Below are 17440 nucleotides of genomic sequence, written 5' to 3'. Positions count from 1 at the left end.
TGACTGCCATCATTTATTTGTTGCATTCACACAGGTAAGTGAAGCCATTGATTCCTGTCCTTTAACGACTGTGTAAAAGGTTATATAAGACAACGACTCCCAGGAATTTAAATTTGTTCACCACCTCTACCTTTGATCCCCCTAATGATCACTGAATTGTACACGGTTGGTTTTCCCTTCCTAAATCGGCTCCTTTTTTGTGACATTTAGTGAGAGAATCTTGTTAGTACACCATTTCAGTCTCCCTTCTGTATGCTGATCATCTCCCCCTTTTATTAGACCACATTACTATGGTATCTTTAGCAGATTTGTAAATTGTGTTGTCATTACCAAGCCACACAGTCGTAGGTGTAAAGTGAGTAGAGCAGGGGGCTAAGAACGCAGCCCTGTCGTGCTCTGGTACTGGTGGAGATGTCCTTGCCTATCCTCAATGTGCTCTGGCTGTGAGGAAATCCAGGATTCACTTGCACAGCGACCCATGTCTTTTTTTTTAATTTTTTATTTTTCACACCATAAATCACATTAGCCATGATATACACTTTTTCTTTTTCACACATATACAGTGACTTTTTCTCCCCCCCCCCCCCACCCTCCCTCCTCCCAAGCCACCCCCCCACCCCCCCTTCATCCATTTTAGGTATACAATCTAGGTTGCATTAAACCAGTCAGACAGAGACCCATGTCTTGAAGTTTGCTGATCAGTTTTGAGGGGACGATGGTGTTGAATGTTAAACTGTAGTCAATAAAGAGTATCCTGGGGTATGCATCTTTGCTGTCCAAATATTCTAGGGTTTTGTGCAGAGCAGAGAGATGGCATCTGTTGTAGACCTGTTGTTGGAATGGATCCATATCGCCACTCAGACAAGAGCTGATGGGCTACAACACCAGCCTCTTAACTAATTTCATCACTAGATAGATTGCCACTGGTCAATAGTTAGGCAGGTCACCACACTCGGGCACCGATATGATGGAGGCCTGTTTCAAACAGGTAGGTCTCATGGCCTGCTGGAATGAGATGAAGATATCCATCAATACATTGGCCTGTTGGTCAACACAGGTTTTCAGTACTTGGTACTCAGTCCAGACAAGACTTGGACTCACTCACCTGAAGGCAGTCGACATATCATCCTCAGATACTGACAGTAGAGGATCATTAGGGGACATGGGGGTGGGGGTGGGGGGTTGGTGCACAGTGGTTCTTCCTTGTTCTGGTGATATCAAGCATAGAAGGCATTGAGCTCATGTGGGAGTGAATCTTTGCTGTCTCCAACTACACCTGATTTGGTTGGTTTTGACAGGATATGTCATTTAGTCACTGTCACAGCTGTTGGGTATCTTTCATGGCTTCCATTCTCAACCAGAATCTCCACTTCACCTGAGAGATGGTTTTCTGTAGTTGTACCTGTTCCCCTGGTTGTGTTCTAGATTTCTGGACTTAAATGGCTGTGATCTACAACTCAGCATTTCATTGTTCATCCACGGCTTCAGGTCGGAAAACTCTAAATGATTTGGTGGGGACACAACGTAACACCATGTATTCCTGGCTTGGGGGCTATTGAGCAATGTCCTGGCTTGCCTGCTCATTTTTTAGGAAACAGCCTGGTTCCAGCAGAGAGGGTAGGCAGGACATCAGATATAAAACCTCGCAGAATCTCTTCAAGCAGTGCCCTCCCCGGTGAGACAGCCCAGAACTTGCCTCTGTCACGTCGTGGGAAGTGAACCTGCCTCTTTCTCATGCCTGCACCGTGCGCGAGGCTGTCAGTGCAAAAGGAGCCCTCTTCCTCCCATGCCCTCCCTGTGGGCTTGACTGAACTGAATGCCCAGCAATGCCTGGAGTGACTCTGCTTTTATCCCTTGTTCTGGCCCCTTACAAAAGCAGCTGTCACAATCACTCTGTTCTGTGATGGACACCCTGCTCAGCCCCAAAATACCGAGCTGTTTCCTTCAATAGCCATGAAACACTATCCAGGAGCCATCTGCCGCCACCTTTCCAGCCTCACATACCGCTTCAGGCACAGGCTATCAGTCAATTAAAAGCTGCTGCCCTTTAACTAGGTAAGGAGAGCTTGTTAGATTCTGACAGGTGATTCCCACCCACTCCCTAACTCCATTTGCCTCTCACACCACCACTACTGATGAAACAGCCAGATCTCCTTGTCTGTCACTGCTACAGATGAGTGGGAACCACCTTGGGACTTGAGGGCAGCTGATGTACAAGTTAACTGTCGAAAGAGGCTTTAGAAGGTGGTGAATGCAGCACAGAACATAGATGAATGTCTCTCCTCTCCATGGGCTCTGCCTACATCTCCTGTTGCCTCGGAAATGCAGCCAACACACTGAAGGACCCATCACACTCCTCCCACTAGGGATAGGTTTTAAGTGTGAAATTGCACACCTGCAGGTTTAGTTTCTTCCCTGCAGCCATCAGGCTCCTGAATGAGCCCCACAACGTGCCTTTGGTGTTGACTGATCCTTTTTTCATTGTATCTCTATACTCTGCCACTGTGCTTTTGTTCTTCTACTTTACAAATGTGTGTGAAATCTGTTAGACTTGTAATAGAACTGTAACAAGAATAATGCAACAACCCAATTACAACCCAATTGAAATGCATATAAACTGCATACCTCATGATGCAGCAGCTCCTTTTCTACCTGACAGCTTTGGCAGTGGAAGGCCTTCAGGCTTGCAATGTTGGCTGCACCGAGCTCCAGTGTGTCCCTCTTGTCACACTGCTTCTGCTGTGAGGGTTGATCATTAAAGGTGAATCAGCACAGAGAAGATCTGGCAAACCCAGAAGTCGGCAACATTATGGGGAGAGGAGAGAAACTTGCCAAAATAGTAATGCACAAAAATGCTGGAGCAATTCAACAGTCACTCAGTGACCCAATAGGGCAGTGGCTGTTTTGGTCACGTGGCCTTCAGGTAGTGGAGAGATTGTGTATTGCTCTAGTCCTCCTTTCACTGCTCCCACCGGGCTTGCAGAAACAAAAGCCAAGTCTCCTTTCTCAATATCTGTTTCAGGCACATCCAGTAACATCAGGCTCTCAATATGTTTAAGGCCCACTGGTCTCATGTCACTCTCTCCACATTAACAACCCCACCCATGTTAAAGTGCCTGACTTTTTCTTTCTGATTTTGATTAAAGAGTGTGCAGTTTCTTTGATCCAAGATCAGATTTGTTCAAATGATTTAAATTGCAGATGGTAGTTTGTTAATATTTTATAGTCCACCCCTAGTAAGGATATAATTAGCATAAGACCATATTGGAGCAGAAATAGGCCATTCAGCCCATTGATCATGAACTCTGCCATGTAATCATGAACTGATCCACTTCCCCACTGCCCGGCCTTCTCTCCATCACCTTTGATGCCCTGGCTAATCAAGGACCTATCAATCAGTCTTAAATACACCCAATGATGTGCCCTCCATAACTGCCTGAGGCAACAAATTCCATAGATTTATCACCCTCTGGCTAAAGAAATTCCTCCATCTCTAAGTGGATGCCCTTCATTTTGCTGGAAAAAGTGTAGGAAAGATCATGAGTGTTTGAGGTATAAGGAGGCTGAATAATCTGGGGAATTTTTCCCTGGAGGATCAGGGGGAACCTTAGAGATTTATAAATTCATGAGGAACATAAATGACGACAGTATCTTCCAGTGTAGGGGAATCTAAAAGTAAAGGGCACAGTTTAAGGTGCGAGGGTAAAGATTTAACAGGGTCCAGAGGAATGTTTTTCACACAGAGGATGGTGATGTTGTGGGACAAGCTGCCAGGGGCAGGTACAATATTTAAAATCTATTTAGACAAGTACATGGATGGGAAAGGTTTGGAAGAATGAGGGGTAAAAGTTTTCCACATCTGCCTGTCCTGTTTCGCAATCCCTCCCACCCTCCTCTCTTGTCTGATGGACCTCCATGTTCATTTTCCTAGCATATAGAGTATCAGAATTTGTCATGAACAAGTCATGAAACTCGGTGTTTTACAGCAGGGTCATAGTGCAAACATTTTCATATTATGAACCATCTTACAATAAAATAAAAAATGAAAATAAAATGGCAGTGTCTTTGGTTCAATTATTATTCAGGAATCTGATGGCAACGGGGCAGAACCTGTTCTTGTGTCACCTAGTGCTAGTCTTTAAGACCCTGTGCCTTTTCCCCAATGGTAGCAGAGTGAAGAGGATATAGCCTGGGTGGTGGGGGTCTTTGAGGATAAATGCTGCTTTTTTTGCTCCTCATGTGGATGTCTTCCATGGAGTGAAGTCTGGTGCCTGTAATGTGGCAGGCCAAGTTAACAACCCTCTGGAGTTTGTTCTTGCCCTGAGATTTGGTGCCTCCATACCAGACAGGTACACCTGTGGAAGTTTTAGAAAGTATTTGGTGATGTACTGAATCTGTTCAAGCTCTTCAAAGTATAGCCACTAGTGGGCTGCCTTTGTGATTGCATCAACAAGGAGGCTTCGGGACCAATCCTTGGAGATGTTGACACCCAGTCTTCTGCATAAGTCCCCTATACCTATTTCATGTATTAGTCCCTTGCTTAGGTCTAGGTATATATATATATATATATCTCCATTATATATTGCTCATACATGTTTCCAGTTTATATTGGGTGTGCACAACTTCTGTCCATCCCCTTTGAACATCTCCTGCACACCTTTCCTCCACACCTTCTTCTTCTTTGGCTTGGCTTCGCGGACGAAGATTTATGGAGGGGTAAATGTCCACGTCAGCTGAAGGCTCGTTTGTGGCTGACAAGTCCGATGCGGGACAGGCAGACACGATGCAGCGGTTGCAGGGAAAAATTGGTTGGTTGGGGTTGGGTGTTGGGTTTTTCCTCCTTTGCCTTTTGTCAGTGAGGTGGGCACATATCTCCTGTACATATCCCCTGTTCACTTCCTCCTCCTCTGTGGATTTCTCCCATTTATTCCATGCATATTCCCCAAAATACCCCATATTCTTCTGTTTGCTCATTATTGAATGTTGAAACTTCAGTAAAATAGCATTCATTCTAATTCAATGAAACTGGCTTAAATCATTTCAGTTTATTCTCTGCAGCCACTAATAAGAGTAAATTTGGTGCATGTCATTCTTGCTCCATCAGCCCCTTTGGCACCCAACCCACTTGGCATTTTCTAAGGTTAATCAGTCAATGCTTGTCGGTTGGCCAAGACTTTGTTGAGGCTGAGACAACCTGTCCAGCCAGCTGAACCAGTCAGGGAGCATGCCTCTTGATGATTGCTTCAGGATGGAGATTTCAAGAATTTCCTACAAAGGACCACCTCAAATTCAAAACCAAAGCATCAGTATCTTGTTAAACTGCAATCACTCGATCTTCCAAGTCCACTGGGACTGTTAGGCATATAAAGAACACAGCCCATCTTTTTTCTTTCTCCATAGTTAATGATAATGGAGCTGGCAATTAATCACAACAATCGATATCTATCGAAGGGTCTCCAGCAGATGTGAGGTGAGGAAACCCCCGTGGTGGGTGCCCTGAAGTTCCTCCTCCACAATGCCGGATGAATCCTGTACCTTATCTCAAATTTCCCAAATGCTGCATCTCAAAATGTTATTTATTGGAGTATTCTGATTTACACTTGAATGTATCAGCACCAGTTGCTTTCACCTTCTTTCTGGCAGTCAGTTCCAGGAACTGATTACTAATGCGGAGATTTTCTCAGGAAATCTCCCCTTTAGATACAGCCCTTGCTTTCTGGTAAGTCTCCCTTAGAATCAAAATGACACACTGTTCCTCGGCCTCTATGAATTGCACACCTTAATTTGGAATTATTTCCAATTCTTTGGATTAAAACCAAAAGTCGCAGAAGGCAACTCATTGATCTGGCTTTGTTTGCCTGCTGACACTGGTACTCTCCACTCAATGCAGCACCCATACGAGACATTAAAGTTTAGACTTGTAGAGTCTGAGCCATTTCAAGCATACTGTAGAAATCACCAGCAAGGAACCATGAACAGCTTAAACACAATAAGGGCAGGGGCAATCTGCAGTATGAAAAGATATTGTCAATTGCAAAACCAAATGGACGTCAATAAGGGAGGGAAAATTAAGTGGCACAGTTCCTGGCTGGAAGTAGAAGCTGATGGTGATCTCTTTCAAAAGATTGAGAAGTTTGGCAAAGCATTGTGCTGTGATACAGAGATCCGCGACATGAGGAAACTTTCCAATACTACCTGCAGTAGTACAGTGACAGTACGAAGCACAAAGTCCGATTATGAATTGTATGTTCTAGTAAAAAAAGTTGAGGCATTCAAACAGAAATGTGGAGCAATTTATTTAGCCAGAGGGTGGTAAATCTCTGGAATTTGTTGCCACGGGCAGTTGTGGAGGACAATCATTATTTAAGACAGAGATTGATAGGTTCTTGATTAGTCAGGTCATCAAAGATTATGGGGAGAAGGCTGGGCATTGGGACTGATTGGGGAAAATGGGTTGGTTCATGGCTAAATGGCGATGAATAGGCTGAGTAGCCTATTTCTGCTTCTATGTCTTATGGTCTTATTTTCTTGCAAGGAAAGAAACATCTGAAATAATCAGATGCCATTTACAGCATCAAAAGATCTGAATGTCACAATATTCCAAGTATGCAGCGTCACCTGCCTGCTCCTGTACTCAATACCTTGACCAATATAGACACTTGTGTCAAAGGCATTCACTATTCTGCCTCCTTGCAGATCTATGTACATTGTACCTATACTTCTAAGCCTCTTGGTTCTACACAAGTCTCCAACATTCACATCCTTATTCCATTCCCCAGGACAAAGGATCCTAATCTAATGGGACCTAGCATCTCAAACCATCTCAGCTGAATCTCTCCTAGTTACTAGAACAGAACATTGAACATTATAGCACAGTACAGGCCCTTCAGCCCACAATGTTGTGCTGACCTATATAAGTCTACTCCACAACAATCAAACTTTTCCCTCCTCACACCCATACCTATTTTTCTTATATCCATGTGCCTGCCAAAAAGTCTTTTGAATGTTCCTATTGTGCCAGCCTCCACCATCACCCTAAGCATTCCAAGCACCCATCACTCTCTGTGTAAAGCACTTACCTCTGACATATCCCTGAAATTTCCTCTGGTATTTGCTATTGTCGCACCGTAAAAACTGTGCTGTCCATCGACCATATCTAAGCCCCTCCATTAAGTCTCCTCTCATCCTTTATCACTCCAAAGAGAAAAGCCCTAGCTCTGAAAAGAACTGGGTCTTCCTCCTTCCTCTCTTCCCTTTATCAACTTCAAAGGAGATGCTTTTAATCTCAGCAATTATCAGCCTCTTGGACTCACCTTACAATGCCCGACTCCATCTGTGCTACCAATCTGTAGTCAGATTGTTCATCCTCCCCACAGTTCATCATCAATACAGACAGTAAGCTCTGGACACAGCCTCCTATCCATAGCCACTGACCCAAATATAAGTCACGACTTGTATAATCCCTCCTGGATCAAGGTATGTGTCTCTCAGCCTTCAGGGATGCATCAGCTCAGGCTTTAACCCAGCAACTCAAAGTAATTCAAGATCTAATGCTGCTTTCAGATTTGGTGGCTTGAGATCTCATTGATTTCCATCAAAATCTACATCCTAGTCATGATACACTAATTACTCTGCTTTCCCCATCAAAAAGTTTTTTTCATGTTGTGTGAAATATTGTTTTTAGTCAATATTTTGTTTCAACAGGAAACATTGTAGAGGGAGTCAGCTTTTTAGTATTAGTTTGAGATCATTGCCACAAGTACCAAGATGTAATAAGAGTTTGTTTTGTGGGTGTCCAGAAAAACTAATAAATAGTACAAAAAGTAAGACACAATACGGAGTGTAGAGTTACAGAGAGAGATCAGATGATACAGTGGAAAGGCAGATTTTTTAAAAGTTTAGACCAACAGCACAGTAACTCACGAGCCCATGCCGTCTAAATACTCCAATTAACCTAAAACCCCCATGTGTTTTGTAAGGGTGGAAGAAGCCAGAACACCTGAAAGAAACCCAGGTAGTTACAGGGAAAGGGTGCAAACGCCTTACAGACAGTGCCAGATTCGAACCCGGGTCACTGGCATTGTAATAACATTGAGCTATCTGTGCCGTAATTTTACTAGTTCTAGATTCATTCAGGGTGTTGAAAATGGCAGGAAAGAAACTGTGCTTTAATCTGGCAGGGCGTGATCTCACAAATGTGAATCTTCTTCCTAATCTGGAGGGGGTGGGGGGGGGTGGGGGAGAAGCCAGTGCATGATGGCTGCAGATTCAAATCCCAGGTTAAAAATTGACCCTTTCTTTGCAATGTATATTACAAATGCAGCAGGAACCCAGCTGTCCTTTTACATAAGAAATGTCTCTGAGGCTGTGGGGTTGGCCATCATCCTCTGTGTGACCATTGGCTATGGAGCATTTTCCACATCCTGAAACATCAGCCTCGCTCGATCTGTAAGTTACATAGCACCATTGACCTGACAGAGGAATGCTTCATTTATCAGGAATGTTAAATGAATATACTGTGGGCTTGTTGGAGCAAGTTGGTACCAGGTCATAATTGAGGGGGTTACATAGGAGAATGGAATGCAAGGGTCGTAGCCTCTCATAGCAGAGGTAGCTGGGTGCTGGTGTTTGGTTTCGTAGATGTTGTTCAGAGAGTAGATTCTCTTTCTTTATTCCGTCATTCATTAACCATCCTCTTGCAGGTGGTTTGTTCAGGAATTTCAGGGTTTTTTTTCTAGACACCAAATGAATAGTTTATTGTCACGTGTACCAAGAAACAGTGAAAAGCTTTGTTTTATGTGTTTCCCAGACAAGTCAACCCATGCTTAAATGCAAGGATGCAGTGTTGAAATCAGTCAAAGAATTCAGGGTCTTATGTTATAAAGATGATGTGCAGGGCCCAGAAAGAAAAGTCCAGTTAAAACAGTTCAAGGACAGACTGAACGTCTATGCACTGTTTGATGGGAAGAACAGGATGACGCCTTGGAAAGCTCCATGTCTCCCTAATGAACAGGCCCCCTGCATAGCCGCAGCTGAGGTGAGGTGAACCCTATCACACAAGGCAGTGGGACCACACAACATACCAGGTCAGGTACTAGAGGACTGTGTAGACCAATTGATAGATGTCTTTACAGACATCTTCAACACCACATTGCAGCAGTCCATCGCTCCTGCAGGGTTCAAGACAGTCACCATCATCCTGTACCCAAGAGGGCAACAATAACAGGTCTCGATGACTACTGCCCTGTGGCACTGACCTCCATCATTATGAAATGCTTTGAGCATTTGGTGATGGGACACATCAAAGCCCACCTCCCAGAGATGCTGAACACATTTCAATTTGCCAAGAAGAAACCATTCCACAGATGATGCTATAACCTTGTTGATTCACTCTGACCTAGCTTACGTGGAGAATGGTACCTCATATGCCAGGATGTTGTTCAGTGACTTCAGCTCAGCATTTAATATAATCATTCCCCAGAGGTGGTGGAGAAGCTGTCTCAACACCCCTTTCTGTAATTGGATTCTGGACTTCCTCAGGGAAAGACCACAGTCTCTCTGGCCAGTAGCAGAACATTGAATACTGTCACACTGAGCACACGCTCAGCCCGCTCCTGTTCATGCTACTGACCCATGACTGCATCACCAGATCCAGCTCCAACAGTGTCATCACGTTTGCAGATGACACAACAGTCGTTGGCCTCATTGGCAACAACGATGAGTTAACACTGCAGAGGCAGAAAATCTCATGAAATGTTGCGACAGTAACAACCTGAGTCTCAACGTGGACAAGACGATGGAAATAATCAGGAATGACTACCCTCCATTACACATTCAATCTGCAGTAGAGAGAGTGGAGAGCACCAAGTTCCTTGGAGTTCACTTCACTAATGTCCTATCATGGACACTCAACACCTCCTCACTGGTCAGGAAGGTACAACAGCAACTGCCCTTTCTGAGAAGACTGAAGCGGGCAAGGTTACTGGCCACCATTATATCAAGCTTCTACAGGAGCTCTATCGAGAGCATCCGGGATGGCTGCATCATGGTTGCTGCAGAGAAATGAATTGGAGGTCAATCCACAGGACATGAGAGGCAGAGAGGATCTTGGGAGTCTCCATCTCCCCCCCATTGATGTGATCTACTGGGATCATTGCCTGAAGAGGGTGTGGAAAATCATTGAGGAGGTCTTCCACCCTGCACACAGCATCTTTCAGCCACACCTGTTGGAGAAGAGATGCAGGAATATCAGAGCCAGCACCACCAGACTGCGGAACCGCTTCTTCCCATGGGCAGTGAGAATGCTGAACATCCAAGTGAATTGCTCACAGAAACCATCTGAGACTCTAATATGCACAAAACAATATTTATTTATACTGATGAAATACTTGTCCTGCATAGGTATTGTTTGTCTATATGCAGGTTATGTCTGGCTGTGCGACTGCATGTTTTGTACCAAGGTCCGGAGAACGCTGTTTCATTGGGTTGTACCTGTACTCGACATTACTGTCACATGGGTGTCCATAAAAACTCATAAATAGAACAAAAGTAAGACACAGTACAGTGTAGAGTTACAGAGAGAGATCAGATGGTACAGTGAAAAGGTAGATTAAAAAAAAAATTTAGACATAAATTAGATGACAATAAACTTGGCTCTTTTACCAGTGAGAGGTTCACTGGCAAAGAGTCGGTTAGGAAAGGAAGGAAACAATGCTCGAATTCGGAGGTTGATGTTTTTAATCGACACGTATCTGCTGCCCAACGGAGGGAAGAGTTAGACACTGGAATGGGATGGGTCCTTTGATACATTGGCAGCTTTCCTGAGAGAGTGGGAGGTACTGAGGGAGGTGATGGAGGAGATGTTGGTCTGCAGTCCACCGTGGTTTTATGGGTCTAAAGTGGGTGAGGTGCAGACAGAAGTGCTGGACGTAGCTGACAGGAGGAATCCATAAGGGTTTAACCCAGGCTTCTGGTGCTGTGAGGCAACGATTTTGGATCCCCACTCTTGTGCCAATGACCTGGGTTGGCATCCAGCACTGTCTATAAGGAGTTTGTACAATATTCCCATGACCTGTGTGGGTTTTCCCCGGGTGCTTCAGTTCCCCTTCCCCCTCACCCCCCCCCCCTCCAAAATGTACAGGGTTGTAGACTAATTAGGTGTAGTTGGGCTCAATGGTCAGAACCAGCTCCTACCAGGTTGTAAATTTTAACAAAGTATCAGCTATGCCACTGAGCTGCTCCATACAGCTTGCTAAAGCTATTCAGACAAAGGCCAAAATGATTGGTAGATTTCCTTCTTCAAAATGATCAGAACAGCACCAGGATCAATTATGAGAACACTGATGCATTGTGAGCTGAATCTGCGTTGATCATTAGTGCAGGCCCCTGGTGTACGAGTGCTGTAACATTACCACTACAGAAATACTGGAGGGATTCAGCAGGGCTTGCAGCTTCCATAGAAGATATTACCAATGTTTCAGACTTGAGACTTGGTGTAAGAAAAAGCAGGCAGGTACCGGAATAAAAAGGCTGGAGAGAAGGGAAGAGGGTGCAGGGTGAGTAGCACAGGTCAACAGACAAAACGTGATAACACCGGACAACAAGTCTTTTCCAAAAGGTTTGCTTCCTGACATAAGATTGGGGATTAGGATAGACAACTTGAAGGTGACGCAGAGATAATTTCAGATTTGCTGTATCACATAGGAAGATGGAGAAGCATGAAATTGCTTTTATTTAATTTTGTAGGTCTGATTGCATAATTATGCGGACACATCAACTGACCCAAAAATGTTTTGCTACTGATTTTTGTTTGTACTCAGCATCTGATGCCTCTTGTGCATCAACAATCGTCGGCCAGCATTGATGGATTTCAGTTGCCCTGATGTTGCTTTTCCATGGTCGCAATGTCCTGGTGAAACCTTTCCCTATGTTTATCCCTGACTGTGCCAAGACCAGCAGGGAAGAAGTCCAAGTGTGAATGCAGAAAATGAATTTTCAATGGTTTTTCATGCTTGAAGCATGTTAAAAATATGACGGGAAAAAAAAAAATCACAGAAATAGGTTACATCTAAAAACACGGTACATGACAATTTTCCTGAATTTTCTGATCAACAGCCTACAATTCATAAAATACACCCAGAAGTGTTCAAGATGAAAAATCTTGGTTGCCCAGTGTAGTTAGACATGAATAGGAGAGCAGCAGATAAATGATCGGGGAAGGGGCGGCTCAGTACAGGCAGATCTGGAAGAAATAAGACAGAGGGAAAAGGAAAGAGAGAGGGAGAGCTAGAGGAAAGGAGAAATAGGGATGTATGGTGGCAGGGGTAAAGGGACCCAGAGAACTCTAGATTAATGCCATCTGGTTGGAGGGTGCCCAGATGCAATATGAGGTGTTGTTCCTCCAACGTGCAGGTGGGTTCAATGTGGCAGTGCAAGGGACCACTGGGAGATCCCCACTATTGTGACAGACAGAGCCAATGCTCTACGAAGCAATCTCCCAGTCTGTGTCCAGTCTCTCTAATGTAGAGGAGACCACGGTGGGAGAATCGGATGTAGTTTTATTTGCAGTCAACCTTGGAGCAGAGTTGACACAAGGTGGCCCAGTGGGAACCGCAACATGGCTAATCCATACCCTCAGTCTTAACTGCATTCCCTTCACACAGGAGGCAATGTCCCAGAGATGTTAGGATAACTGACAAATAGTCAGGGGCAAGACCACTGTGCTATCTTTCAGAGAGTTCTCCTGTAATTTGTAAATACTTGAGTATTGGCTGGTTAGCTGCTAGATTAAATGTGGATGTAGAAAAAGCAGGAGACTTGTACAATATCTCAGGGATAATGTAATCATAAATTATTAACTGATGTTGCATATAAAGACTAGATTTTTGATAAGCAATACTTCATCAAAGCCACTAGATGTTTGATTACATGGTGTAACCACATTACTCATTTATATTGCAGTGCTGTATTAAAGATTTAAAAATGTCAGGCTGCCTCAGTTGGCACTAACTGTCTTCTCTGCACCAGAAATCTCCTCGGTTCAGTCCTTCAGCCACACTCAGTTCATGGAAACAACTGCATAACTGACCTTAATGTTTTACCTGAGAGCACTCCTTGGAGCTGACTGCAGCCACAATGACTTTGATTTGCTTCTGAGACTTTGACAAGTCCGGGGCGCACCTTGAGAATCCTCAGCTGTTCACCCTGAGTGTGTTACGAAGAGGGACCTGAAAAGAGCTCTCAAGCACTCTTTATTCCACAGCTCCAGCTGTGTTTTCACCACCTCCCGACCAACACAAAGACCATTAGGCTGTGCATTCCTTTGTGATAAATGCGTGTACATTCCACAAACATTGCAGATAACGAACGAGAAGCTCGATCACATAATGCCAAACTTTTCATGACAACATCAAAAATAGGAGCAAGGGTCAGCCATCTGGAGCCTGTTCCACTGTTCAATAAGATCACGGCTGATCTGGCCATGGCTTTAACTCCACATACCTGCTTCTTCATAACCCTTACTTCCCTTGCTATGAAAAAAATCAAACTGAGTCTTAAATATATTTAATGAGGCAGTCTCTACTACTTCCCTGGACAGAGAATTCCACAGATTCACTACTCTCTGGGAGAATCTCCATCCTAAATCGACTCTCAAATCTTGAGGCTATGTCCCCTGGTTGCAGCCTCACCTATGGAAACAATTTTCCTGCCTCTATCTTATCTACCCTATTCATAACAGTAGATGTTTCTATAAGATTCTCTCTCATTCCTCTGAATTCCAGTGAGTATAGACCCAGGTGTCTCAGTGGGTGGCATAGCTGTTAGTGCAACACCTTTACAGTGACCAGTGATCGGCACGTGGGTTCAAATCCCATGCTGTATGCAAGGACTTTGTATGTTCTCCCCATGTCGGCGTGGGTTTTACCCAGGGGCTCCGGTTTCCTTCCGCTGTTCAAAATGTACCGGGGCTGTAAACTGGGCAGCGCGGATTCATGTGCCGAAGTGGCCCTATTACTGTGCTATATGTCTTTTTAAAAAATTTAAAAATAGGTTAACCCCCTCATCTCTGTAATCAACCTGGTGAATGTCCTCTGCACCGCCTCCAAAGTTGATGTATCTGTTGTCAGGTGTGGACACTAGAACTGCACGCAGCACTCCAGGTGTGGCCTCACCAGTGTCCTGTACAGTTGCAGCAGAACCTCCCTGCTTTTAAATTCAATCCCAAGAGCAATGAAGTCCAGCATGCCATTTGTATCCTTGATAGCCTGCCACACCTGCGATCCAACCTTCATGCACCAGCACTCCCAAGTACCTCTGCACAACATCATACTGCTTTCATAATTTAAATCTGAACTATTACTTACTTTCCTTCTAAAGTTGATGACCTCACATTTACCAACATGGGACTCCATGTCCACCCATTTAACCTATCAGTATCGCTCTGCAGACTCTCCACATCCTCTCCACAATTTGCTTTGCCACTCAATTTAGTGTTATCAGCGAACTTAGATATGGTGCACTCTTCCAAAATGTCAATGTATATTGTGAACAGTTGTGGGCTCAGTATGAATACCTGCAGCGCTCTGCTCACTGCGGATTGCCAAGCAGAGAAACACAAGATACATGAGTGAATTTGGCCAATCGGTTCCGTCAGGTCTTCTCTGCCATTTAATTATGAGCTGATCCTCATCACTCAGCCCCACTCCCCAGCCTTCTCCCCTCAACCCTGACTCAGATATCTGACTCATCAAATATCTGTCAATTTCAGTCTTAAATATTCCCAACAACCTCGCTTTCACTGCCGCCAACGGCAACAAATTCCACAGACTCACGACTCTTTGGCAAAAGAAATTTCTCATTTCTGTTTTAAATTGACACCCTTTTATCATGAAATTGTGGCCTTTTGTCCTGGACTCCCCTTCACATCGATTCTGTCCAGGCCTTTCTGCATTCAAAGTGTCTCTATGAGGTCCTCCCCTCATCCTTCTGTACTCTAACGAGTACAGTCCAAGAGCAGACAAATGTTCCTCATGTGCTAATCCTTTCATTCCTGGTATCATTCTAGTAAATCTTCTCTGAACCATCTCCAGAGCTAGCACACCCTTTCTCAAATAAGGCAGCCGTAATTGTACACAGCACTCCAAGTGGGGTCTCACCAGCTCCCTATAAAGTCTCAACAATATATCCCAGCTCTTGTATGCTATTCATCTAGAAACGAATGCCAACATTAGAACAGAACATAGAACACTACAGCACAGTGCAGGCCCTTTGGCCCTTAATGTTGTGCTGCCCCATATATTCTTTAAAAAAGTACAAAACCCTCTCTACCCTATAACCATCTATTTTTCTTCCATCCATGTGCCTGTCTAAGAGTCTCTTAAATGCCCCTAATGTTTCAGGCTCCACCATCACCCCTGGCAAAGCATTCCAGGCCCCCACATCTCTCTGTGTAAGAAATCTTACCGCTGATGTCTCCCGTAAACTTCCCTCCCTTCACTTTGTACATGTCCTCTGGGAAACAAGCATTGGCTGTCCACCCTATCTATGCCTCTCATAATCTTGTAGACCTCTATCAAGTCTCAAATCCTTCTATGCTCCTCAGAAGACTTGTTTTCCATTCCAGGTAACATCCTGGTAAATCTCTGCACAGCTTCCACATCCTTCCTATAATGAGATGACCAGAACTGAACATAATACTATAGCGTGGTCTCATCAGAGATTTGTAGAGTTGCAACATGACCTCTCTACTCTTGAACTCAATTTCCTTATTTATGAAGCCCAGCATCCCATAGGCCTTCTTAACTATCCTATCAACCTGTGCAACGACCTTGAGGGATGTATAGATTTGAACCCCAAGGTCCCTCTGTTCATCCACACTCTTAAGTAACCAACCATTAACCCTGGACTCAGTCTTCTGGTTTGTCCTTTCAAAATGTATCACCTCACACTTATCAAGATTGAACTCTATCTGCCACTTTTCTGCCCAACCTTACAACCTGTCTATATCCTCTTGTAACCTTCAACAACCTTTAGCTAACTCCTCCAATCTTTGTATCCTCTGCAAACTTACTGACCCATCCTTCAGCCTCTTCATCCAGATTATTTATGAAAATCACAGAGATTCACTTTCTTCACTACTGGTTTTGATCTTCATGGTGGCAGGACTTAGAACCGTGCAATATTATAGCACAGAGGTTAACCTTTAGGGTATCCTGCCAGAGGTCTCCCAAGTCCCTTTGCACCTCCGAATTTTGAATTTTCTCCCCATCTAAATAATAGTCTACTCATCTATTTCTTGGACAAAAGTGCTTGACCGTACACTTCCCAACATTGTATTTCATCTACCATCTCTTTGCTCATTCCTCTATCTAAGTCTCTCTGCAGCCTTCCCGTGTCCTCAACGCCATCCGTTCTACCATCTATTTTGGTGTCATCCACAAGTTTAGCCACAAAGTTTTCTATTCCATTATCCAAATCATTTATATACAATGTAAAAAGAAGTGCCCCAACATTGACCCCTGCAGAATACCACGAGTAACGGGCAACCAATCGGAATAAGATCCCCTTGTTCATGCTCTGTTTCCTGCACATTAACCAATGCTCTACTCATGCTTGTATCCTTCCTGTAATTCTATAAGCTCTCATCTTGTTCAGCAGCCTCATATGTGACACCTTGTCGAAGGTCTTTTGAAAGTCTAAGTACACAACTTCCACAGCTTCTTCCTGCCTATCCTGTCTGTAATCTCCTTGAAACATTTGAGTAGGTTACTAGTTGTGAGTAACGAACCTTCCCCACCTTCTCTCAGCCAGCTCCACCACCACATTTGTCAGCTTCTCTTGGTCTCTTTCCAATTATAGACATCCCCTTTGTTCTCTCCACTCCCCTCCCTTCTCTGCAACTCAGATCCATTCACCACCCTTTCCCAGTTCTGGTGGCAGATGATTAACCTGAAATATTAACCCTGGTTCTCTCTCTGCACATGCTTCCTGACCTGTTGATCTCCACCATTTTCCATGTGACTTTCAGGTTTCAACAATCTAGAGGTCTTTGCTTCTGGATTAGAGTCCAACTCCAGTTAGAGGTGCTGTTGTTCAGGTGTGACCTTGAACTCAGGTCTTGTTCATCCCATAGGTAGGGACAAAAGTTGGCCTTGAGTGAAGGGTGACATGGAACAGGGTAAGTGGAGCTAATCCATGGCCAGATCAGCTACAATTTCTCGGCCACTCAAGGGCTCCTCGTTCTGATGTTGAAGAGGGGTAGAGATCTATTAGATGTCCAGCAGATAAGTTGGGCATTTAACACACTGGTACTTGCAGAGCTCTCAAATCTGTAAATTGGATTACGGAGTGAATTGTTTTGCAACAAAGTTTGCAGATAACTCCAAGATGGGTGCTGGAGTAAGAAGTGTTGAAGAAACTGAAAGGTTGCAGAGAGACTTGG

General features: G+C 44.2%; 1 long non-coding RNA gene across 2 annotated transcripts; it reads right to left on the bottom strand.

Moving 5' to 3' along the window:
- Positions 1 to 630: 630 nt before the first annotated feature.
- Positions 631 to 13281, bottom strand: LOC138762866 (uncharacterized). Of its 2 annotated transcripts, none has more exons than XR_011357222.1 (3): positions 13088 to 13281; positions 2626 to 2739; positions 631 to 1005 (listed from the first exon to the last, which is right to left on the bottom strand). It is a non-coding gene; the product is annotated as an uncharacterized lncRNA (long non-coding RNA). The 2 variants fall into 2 exon arrangements; XR_011357221.1 differs by having other exon boundaries at positions 13101 to 13281.
- Between the last annotated feature and the right edge of the window lie 4159 nt (positions 13282 to 17440).

Source organism: Narcine bancroftii, chromosome 5, assembly GCF_036971445.1.
Source record: "Narcine bancroftii isolate sNarBan1 chromosome 5, sNarBan1.hap1, whole genome shotgun sequence".
Classification (NCBI taxonomy): domain Eukaryota; kingdom Metazoa; phylum Chordata; class Chondrichthyes; order Torpediniformes; family Narcinidae; genus Narcine; species Narcine bancroftii.
The sequence above is the reverse complement of the archived record's forward strand: the minus strand, read 5'-3'. Positions and strand labels throughout refer to the sequence as shown.